Source organism: Eleutherodactylus coqui, chromosome 1 (genome assembly GCF_035609145.1).
Source record: "Eleutherodactylus coqui strain aEleCoq1 chromosome 1, aEleCoq1.hap1, whole genome shotgun sequence".
Classification (NCBI taxonomy): domain Eukaryota; kingdom Metazoa; phylum Chordata; class Amphibia; order Anura; family Eleutherodactylidae; genus Eleutherodactylus; species Eleutherodactylus coqui.
In genome coordinates, this window is record NC_089837.1 from 456,618,854 (window position 1) to 456,628,562 (window position 9,709).

The following is a 9,709-nucleotide window of genomic DNA, read 5'->3' on the forward strand; positions in this document are numbered from 1 at the left end:
CAGTATTAATAATATTATACGCTGCCTACAGTATCTATCTGCTGGGGGTAGTAGTCTTAATTAATACGCAGCTAAGCGTTACAGCAGGCTTGCGCAAAATTGTTTCCTGGATCTGCTGTCTCTGTTACATGATCGCCGTCATCCCGCCAGAGGGAAACAGTATACATAATATTATACGCTGCCTACAGTATCTATCTGCTGGGGGTAGTAGTCCTAATTAATACGCAGCTAAGCGTTACAACAGGCTTGCGCAAAATTGTTTCCTGGATCTGCTGTCTCTGTTACATCAGCGCTGTCATCCCGCCAGAGGGAAAGAGTATACATAATATTATACGCTGCCTACAGTATCTGTCTGCTGTATCAGCTCAGCATTTAAAAAAAATAGAAGCAAAGTACTTAAGGCCTCCTCCCCACGAACGGATTTCCGCCGCGTAATTCGCGGCGAAAATCCGCTGCGTTGCCCGCAGCTATTAGGTTCTATTGAACCTAATAGCACAATGCTCACGATGCGTAATTCCAGCGCGGAATTACGCACCGCGATTTCTCCCGTCCTCACCCGCAGCATGCTCTATTTTCTGCGGGTGAGGACGGGCTGTACGCACTGACGGCTTCCATTGCAGTCAATGGAAGCCGTCCGTTCACGCTATCTCCCGCTGTAACCAGCGGGAGATAGCGTGAAAAAACGCTTTCCCGCCCACCGCCGCGCGTCATATGACGCCAAATGACGCGTCCGGCCGCGTCACGTGACACGGCCGGCCGTGCACGTGACACGGCCGGTGACGCGGCGGTGGTGGGCGGTGACGGGCGGTGACGCGGCGGTGGTGGGCGGGGAAGCGATTTCACGCTATCTCCCGCAGGTAAGTATAGGGGCTCTGGGGGGCGCCGTGACGGGCTTCACTGCGTAATATTACGCGGCGGACCCCGTCACACTCGTGGGAAGGAGGCCTAAGGCCTACTACTGGCCTTTGGCCACTTTACTGCTTCTGCGTTGTGAATTCCACTAGCTCAGTCGTACGCACCTACGTCTCACTACAGGCTTGCGCAAAATTGTTTCCTGGCTCTGCTGTGCGTTCCGTAAGGTAAGTCAGCCTCCAACCACAGGCCAATAAGCGGCACATTTAATTACAGCGTTCTGTTTCTGCACTACTGGTAATACAGTATGCTGAGGGGTAGGGGTAGGCCTAGAGGACGTGGACGCGGGCGAGGACGCGGAGGCCCAAGTCAGGGTGTGGGCACAGGCCGAGCTCCTGATCCAGGTGTATCGCAGCCGACTGCTGCGGGATTAGGAGAGAGGCACGTTTCTGGCATCCCCACATTCATCTCACAATTAATGGGTCCACGCGGTAGACCTTTATTAGAAAATGAGCAGTGTGAGCAGGTCCTGTCGTGGATGGCAGAAAGTGCATCCAGCAATCTATCGACCACCCAGAGTTCTGCGCCGTCCAGTGCTGCAATTCTGAATCCTCTGGCTGCTGCTCCTCCTTCCTCCCAGCCTCCTCACTCCATTACAATGACACATTCTGAGGAGCAGGCAGACTCCCAGGAACTGTTGTCGGGCCCCTGCCCAGAATGGGCAGCAATGGTTCCTCTCCCACCGGAGGAGTTTGTCGTGACCGATGCCCAACCATTGGAAAGTTCCCGGGGTCCGGGGGAAGAGGCTGGGGACTTCCGGCAAGTGTCTCAAGAGCTTTCTGTGGGTGAGGAGGACGATGACGATGAGACACAGTTGTCTATCAGTCAGGTAGTAGTAAGGGCAGTAAGTCCGAGGGAGGAGCGCACAGAGGATTCGGAGGAAGAGTAGCTGGACGATGAGGTGACTGACCCCACCTGGTTTGCTACGCCTACTGAGGACAGGTCTTCAGAGGGGGAGGCAAGTGCAGCAGCAGGGCAGGTTGGAAGAGGCAGTGCGGTGTCCAGGGGTAGAGGCAGGGCCAGACCGAATAATCCACCAACTGTTTCCCAAAGCGCCCCCTCGGGCCATGCCACCCTGCAGAGGCCGAGGTGCTCAAAGGTCTGGCAGTTTTTCACTGAGAGTGCAGACGACCGACGAACAGTGGTGTGCAACCTTTGTCATGCCAAGATCAGCCGGGGAGCCACCACCACCAGCCTCACCACCACCAGCATGCGCAGACATATGATGGCCAAGCACCCCATAAGGTGGGACGAAGGCCGTTCACCGCCTCCGGTTTGCACCGCTGCCTCTCCCCCTGTGCCCCAACCTGCCACTGAGAACCAACCCCCCTCTCAGGACACAGGCACTACCGTCTCCTGGCCTGCACCCACACCCTCACCTCCGCTGTGCTCGGCCCCATCCACCAATGTCTCTCAGCGCAGCGTCCAGCCGTCGCTAGCGCAAGTGTTGGAGCGCAAGCGCAAGTACGCCGCCACGCACCCGCACGCTCAAGCGTTAAACGTGCACATAGCCAAGTTTATCAGCCTGGAGATGCTGCCGTATAGGGTTGTGGAAACGGAGTCTTTCAAAAGTATGATGGCGGCGGCGGCCCCGCGCTACTCAGTTCCCAGTCGCCACTACGTTTCCCAAAGTGCTGTCCCAGCCCTGCACGACCACGTCTCCCGCAACATTGTACGCGCCCTCACCAACGCGGTTACTGCCAAGGTCCACTTAACAACGGACACGTGGACAAGCACAGGCGGGCAGGGCCACTATATCTCCCTGACGGCACATTGGGTGAATTTAGTGGAGGCTCGGACAGAGTCAGAGCCTGGGACCGCTCACGTCCTACCCACCCCCAGAATTGCGGGCCCCAGCTCGGTGCTGGTATCTGCGGGGGTGTATGCTTCCTCCACTAAACCACCCTCCTCCTCCTACGCAACCTCTGTCTCGCAATCAAGATGTGTCAGTAGCAGCACGTCGCCAGCAGTCGGTGTCGCGCGGCGTGGCAGCACAGCGGTGGGCAAGCGTCAGCAGGCCGTGCTGAAACTACTCAGCTTAGGAGAGAAGAGGCACACGGCCCACGAACTGCTGCAGGGTCTGACAGAGCAGACCGACCGCTGGCTTGCGCCGCTGAGCCTCCAACCGGGCATGGTCGTGTGTGACAACGGCCGTAACCTGGTGGCGGCTCTGCAGCTCGGCAGCCTCACGCACGTGCCATGCCTGGCCCACATCTATAATTTGGTGGTTCAGCGCTTTCTGAAAAGCTACCCACGCTTGTCAGACCTGCTCGGAAAGGCGCGCCGGCTCTGCGCACATTTCCGCAAGTCCCACACGGACGCTGCCACCCTGCGCACCCTGCAACATCGGTTTCATCTGCCAGTGCACCGACTGCTGTGCAACGTGCCCACACAGTGGAACTCTACGCTCCACATGTTGGCCAGGCTCTATGAGCAGCGTAGAGCTATAGTGGAATACCAACTCCAACATGGGCAGCGCAGTGGGAGTCAGCCTCCTCAATTCTTTACAGAAGAGTGGGCCTGGTTGGCAGACATCTGCCAGGTCCTTGGAAACTTTGAGGAGTCTACCCAGATGGTGAGCGGCGATGCTGCAATCATTAGCGTCACCATTCCTCTGCTATGCCTCTTGAGAAGTTCCCTGCAAAGCATAAAGGCAGACGCTTTGCGCTCGGAAACAGAGGCGGGGGAAGACAGTATGTCGCTGGATAGTCAGAGCACCCTCCTGTCTATATCTCAGCGCGTTGAGGAGGAGCAGGAGGAGCATGAGGAGGATGAGGAGGAGGGGGAAGAGACAGCTTGGCCCAATGCTGAGGGTACCCATGCTGCTTGCCTGTCATCCTTTCAGCGTGTATGGCCTGAGGAGGAGGAGGATCCTGAAAGTGATCTTCCTAGTGCGGACAGCCATGTGTTGCGTACAGGTACCCTGGCACACATGGCCGACTTCATGTTAGGATGCCCTTCTCGTGACCCTCGCGTTACACGCATTCTGGCCACTACGGATTACTGGGTGTACACACTGCTCGACCCACGGTATAAGGAGAACCTTTCCACTCTCATAACCGAAGAGGAAAGGGATTCGAGAGTGATGCTATACCACAGGACCCTGGCGGACAAACTGATGGTAAAATTCCCATCCGACAGCGCTGGTGGCCAAAGGCGCAGTTCCGAGGGCCAGGTAGCAGGGGAGGCGCAGAGATCAGGCAGCATGTACAGCACAGGCAGGGGAACACTCTCTAAGGCCTTTGACAGCTTTCTGGCTCCCCAGCAAGACTGTGTCACCGCTCCCCAGTCAAGGCTGAGTCGGCGGGAGCACTGTAAAAGGATGGTGAGGGAGTACGTAGCCGATCGCACGACCGTCCTCCATGACGCCTCTGCCCCCTACAACTACTGGGTGTCGAAGCTGGACACGTGGCCTGAACTCGCGCTGTATGCCCTGGAGCTGCTTGCTTGTCCTGCGGCTAGCGTCTTGTCAGAGAGGGTGTTTAGTGCGGCTGGGGGAATCATCACAGATAAGCGTACCCGCCTGTCAACCGACAGTGCCGACAGGCTTACACTCATCAAGATGAACAAAGCCTGGATTTCCCCAGACTTCTCTTCTCCACCAGCGGACAGCAGCGATACCTAAGCAATACGTAGGCTGCACCCGCGGATGGAAGCATTGTTCTCTATCACCATCAAAAACGTGGACCTTCTAGCTTCATCAATCTGTGCATAATATTCATCCTCCTCCTCCTGCTCCTCCTCCTGAAACCTGACGTAATCACGCCGAACGGGCAATTTTTCTTAGGCCCACAAGGCTGTCATATAATTTTTGTAAACAATTTTTATACGTTTCAATGCTCATTAAAGCGTTGAAACTTTCACCTGAACCAATTTTTATTTTAACTGGGCTGCCTCCAGGCTTAGTTACAAATTAAGCCACATTAAGCAAAGCGATTAATGGGTTTCCCCTTCCCCTCTTGGTTGGGCATGGGCAATTTTTCTGACGTGCATTAGTATTGTTGGTACACCAATTTTTTGGGGCCCTCGCCTACAGTGTAATCCAATTAATTTTTTGCCCACCTGCATTAAAGCTGACATTACATCAGCTGTGCTGGGCACTGCAATGGGATATATTTATGTACCGCCGGTGGGTTCCAGGGAGCCACCCATGCTGTGGGTCCACAGGGAGTTGTTACTGCATGTGTCTACTTCTAAAGAACCCCAGTCTGACTGGGGCATGCAGTGTGGGCCGAAGCCCACCTGCATTTAATCGGACGTTACCTCAGCTGTGATGGGCACTGCAATGGGATATATTTATGTACCGCCTGTGGCTTCCTGGCACCCACCCATGCTGTCGGTCCACAGGGAGTTGTAACTGCATGTGTCCACTTCTAAAGAACCCCAGTCTGACTGGGGCATGCAGTGTGGGCCAAAGCCCACCTGCATTTAACATGACATTACCTCAGCTGTTATGGGCAATGCAATAGGATATATTTATGTACCGCCGGTGGGTTCCAGGGAGCCACCCATGCTGTGGGTGCACACGGAATTCCCATTGCGGAGTTGTACCTGCCTGTGACTATTTATAAAAAACCGCGGTCTGACTGGGGCATGCAGACACCTTGACAGAATGAATAGTGTGTGGCACATAGGTTCCCCATTGCTATGCCCACGTGTGCAGCTCTTGATGGCGGTGGCACAGGATTATATTTCTCATTGCTTCTGTACAGCATTGTGGGCTATCACCCCGCACCTTTTAAAGAGAGTCGCTGCCTAGCCGTGCCAACAATCTGCAGTGTGTGCCTGCGGTTCCTCCTCATGGCAGACGCACTTATAAATAGACATGAGGGTGGTGTGGCATGAGGGCAGCTGAAGGCTGCGCAGGGACAATTTGGTGTGCGCTGTGGACACTGGGTCGTGCAGGGGAGGGGGGTTGGGCAGCATGTAACCCAGGAGAAGTGGCAGCGAAGTGTCATGCAGGCAGTGATTGTGCTTTGTTGGAGGTAGTGTGGTGCTTAGCTAAGGTATGCATTGCTAATGAGGGCTCTTCAGAAGTAAAAGTTGTTGTGGGGGGGGCACTCTTGCCACTATTGTGGCTTAATAGTGGGACCTGGGAACTTGAGATGCAGCCCAACATGTAGCCCCTCACTTGCCCTATCCGTTGCTGTGTCATTCCCATCACTTTCTTGAATTGCCCAGATTTTCACAAATGGAAACCTTTGCGAGCATCGGCGATATACAAAAATGCTCGGGTCGCCCATTGACTTTAATGGGGTTCGTTACTCGAAACGAACCCTCGAGCATCGCGATAATTTCGTCCCGAGTAACGAGCACCCGAGCATTTTGGTGCTCGCTCATCTCTAATAGTAATCAATTGATGGAAATGGTAGGGGTGAGGGTCTTCGGCACTGAGATCTGTCACGAGGGGGTTGCAGTTTATGGCTAAGAAGGAACTCTACAACATGAGATTAAAAAATATTGGGGAAAAAATGATCAAAGTCCATATTTCTGCATTTTTAAACGGAACATGGCATTCTATAGATTAATGTTGTGGGATGACACCACTTTATTCCGTGTCTCCTGATTAGGTAACAATGTCACCCCTGGATAAAGTCATGCACCTCCCGATGTATGCATGTTTCATTCAGCCCTTTGTGTTTAAGGGTTAAACTTCTCCCTTATGCTGTTTAGCTAATTAGCCGGCTGGGATGATTTTCAGCTCAGTCAGCCAGTGAGTAGTTTTATTGGAGTTGTTTAGCTGATGACCTGGCTAGGATGACAGAGAGCCCAATCAGCCAGTCAGTAATGTTCTTGCAGAGGGCACCTGTTATACTTCCTGTATACGAGTCATCTCTGGTTTGCAGTGACTCTATCCTTTGCGCTTCATTGTATTGGGAGTGCAATTGTCATTCTGAGCCTTGCTTCTTCTGCATATTTATGTATTTACCTTCCCTGTTTTCTGTTATCATTATTTGTGTTGTGTATTTGATTTCCCTGCTTCTTCTCTGACCTCAGACCTTGCTTCATACAAGCGAGGGGGTTGCCCTTTTCAGCATAGGTGCTCTGCTTTGTAATAGGTCTAGTCACAGACGTTAATGGTGCTCCATCCTGTACAGTATTTAGTTACTTTCTTTACTGTCTATCTACTTATAGTTCCCCATATACATGTCTTCCAGTCTGCCTCGGTTCTCAGCTCTTGCTTAGTTGGCAGACAATATTCCAGATAAAGATCAAGGGAAAGCTTAGAAAGTTTTCATTTTATTGCGTAACGTAACTTCAGCTTTAGCAATGTTCCATGCATGTATCACAGTGTCCTGAATTCCATTTCATTGTATACATTAGTCGTGACGGATTGTGAAACTTTCAAACTAAAATGATCAATTATCAGTAAAAGTGGACATTTATCATTATTTCCCCAAGCCCTGCAAATGGTGTATGCCTTTGTGTATAACGGGAGGCATATGGATATGTAGTACAGCCTTACTATAAATCCAGTCTAAACCACTAGTAATATAGTTTTTCTGAACCCCTTTATTCTCACCGGAATAGTTTTCTTTGTTTTTCTTTATTTTCATTATTTTTCAGAAAAAAAAGAGAGAAGAGAGAATTTTTAATTACTGTCCTTATTGATTTAATTAGCATTTTATTTTTTAGCACCTTTTCTCTGTACAAGCAGAAATGAAAATGAAAAAACAAGTAGCGCTCAGAGTAATGGACCCATTTTTATAATCTCAAGCGGATACGTGATAGTGAAGCACTGACTTTACTGGAGGAAAAATGGAAGCCGATAGTACACCCCTATGTCCAGGAATGCTATGAATATAGCGCTGATGTCATCAGGAATTCAATCAAACCAAAGTGAATGAGCAATCCACAATGTTTATTCACAGATCAATGGAAGTGGACAACCAGCAGGGTTAAAAGACATACGGCACAAGACAACACATTTCTGGAGCTCACACCTTCTCACTACCTTTCTTAAGCCAATATTCATTAGGGGGGGTAATAGGGCTTCTATATTCCCCCACTTCCCAGATAAGTAAGTGCTTTACCATTACATTGTGCATGAGCTTCTAAAGTTTGGTCCACAACCTTTTCACGTGCGAGAGAGGTGTATCAGCCAAACAACCAGCATGCATACGCGTTTCGAGGTATTGAAACCTCTTCCTCAGTACTTTCTGAGGTCATGCCTCCAGAATGGCTCTTCAGACTTTAATGTACTTTTTGCAGTGGATTTCCTGGCTCTTTGGTATTGCAGGGGTCTCCCTAGGTCCTCCTGCACACACCAGGTGAGTGTACTTTTGTCTCTTTACTCCTAACGACCCTATTGGTTTTGGAATGCTACGCATATCTTTTTGTAATTTTTACATCTGTACACTACTTTGTATATTTACTCAATAAATTGACACTAAGTGAAAAATTTACAAAACCCCAGTCTTGGTATACTTCGCCCCAGCTCATACGTCATGCATTGGGTGCATACCAGCACCTCCATGGAAATGTACGCCAGGTCTGACCTGGCTAGCATTTCTGGCATAATTGACACCAGTTTCTGCTGTAAATTATACATAAATCTGTTGGTCTGGGTGGCCATGCCCCCTTCCCCCCCAAGCCCTGCCCACTTTCCACGAAAGTGGCGAGGCAAGTGCAAGAAGCAGAGAAGTCGCAAACTTTTTGCCCAAGCAGGACCTGCTCAAAAATGTGTGATTTTGCTATGCCAGAATTCTGGTGGACTGCCATTAGTGAATGTCCCTGTAAATGTTGAAGAAGGGGATTACGATAGTCCTACGAATGAAAAGTTTGTCTTCCGTAGAAAAAGATCAGCTCTGAGCAATATATGATTCCCTGATTGCAATCTGATGTTAGCTGCACTACTTTGCACATGTTATTCACTGAGACGAATTTAAACAGTGAGATTGGGATATGCAATAAAAAAGTAATTAAGCGACAATCTTGTGTCCAAAAATAAAAGTTTTGAAGAGTCGATACACAGCAATCTATATGATCATCCTGCATCTGTACCCTATGCCAATTTTAACCTTAATCACAGAGGTGTAACTGGAAGCTCCAATTATCCAATACAAGATCTGTAACAAGATAACCTCCTCACCATGTGCCATTTATAAAAATAATGTCTAATATAGCAGAAGGGATTTTGGAACGCCTCAGGCACTCCTATATGACTGGAATGCATGACGATGTACCAACATGGTTGTCAGTTAATTGTGGTCAGCAAGCTTTTTATTAGACCCAGATGAATATTAAAATGGAACAACCTGGTGGCATACGTGGAGTGGTAGGCATGAAATGCTATGACCAAAATGCTAGTCATTTGGTTGAATACCCTTGGCACTCATCTCACAAACTTTGCATCATCAAGCAATGCGTGAGATCTGCACAGGGAGCTGGTTCTCTTCAAAGAACTAATGAGATTAACTAGGAGTCATAATGCAATCACTCAGAAATTGGTGATGGCATGTGCACCAACTAATCACCCATCCATGTGAATTCCTTCACAAAGCTCCACCTTTTAATCTCACCTGTGGAAACTACAAAGTAAGATAACCTGAGGATTAGATTCTGAGAGGCACTGCACACCCTTATGCAGTTTGTCACAGAAATATTTGGAAAGGAGAACTCATTTAAAGCTGGTTGATTTTGTGAAGTTGCACTAAGGGTGCATTCATACAGGCGAGAGCGAGTCACACCCCACATTGTCGGGCACCGGTCGAATCGCACAGCACATGGACACGTTGTCTGTGCGATGTGTGGAAGGCCATATATCCGCATGCTCTATGCTTGAGCAAGGCTCTCT